The sequence below is a fragment of the Alligator sinensis genome, unplaced genomic scaffold (genome assembly GCF_000455745.1).
Source record: "Alligator sinensis unplaced genomic scaffold, ASM45574v1 scaffold850_1, whole genome shotgun sequence".
Lineage (NCBI taxonomy): Eukaryota > Metazoa > Chordata > Crocodylia > Alligatoridae > Alligator > Alligator sinensis.
The window spans coordinates 508,930-509,281 of record NW_005842742.1 but is presented as its reverse complement, the minus strand read 5'-3'; positions in this window follow the sequence as shown (position 1 = coordinate 509,281).

Sequence of the window (352 nt, the reverse complement as noted above, 5' to 3'; positions counted from 1 at the left end):
CCCAGTGCCCCTCACTCCCCACCGCAGCCCCCTGCACCCCCAGCACCACTGGTGCCCCTCACTCCCCACCCGCAGCCTCCCCGGGCCAGGGCAGCGCAGGGTTAACCTGCCCCAGACAGGCTGGGGTCAGGCTTTGATGGGCCCAGCCCCAGGGCCTTGACCTCTGACCCCCCAAGGCGGCAGGGAAGCAGGTGGGCTCTGTTATACACCCTCCTCTCCTCCCCAGAGCCAGCTGCATCTTAGGGGCCCTGGTCTACTGCATCTACAGGGGAGTGCGGCTGGGGAGCGACGGGCGGTAGAAGGACGGGCGTGCACCAGCCTGGCCCCGATCCCGGGGGCTGTAGCAGCGCTC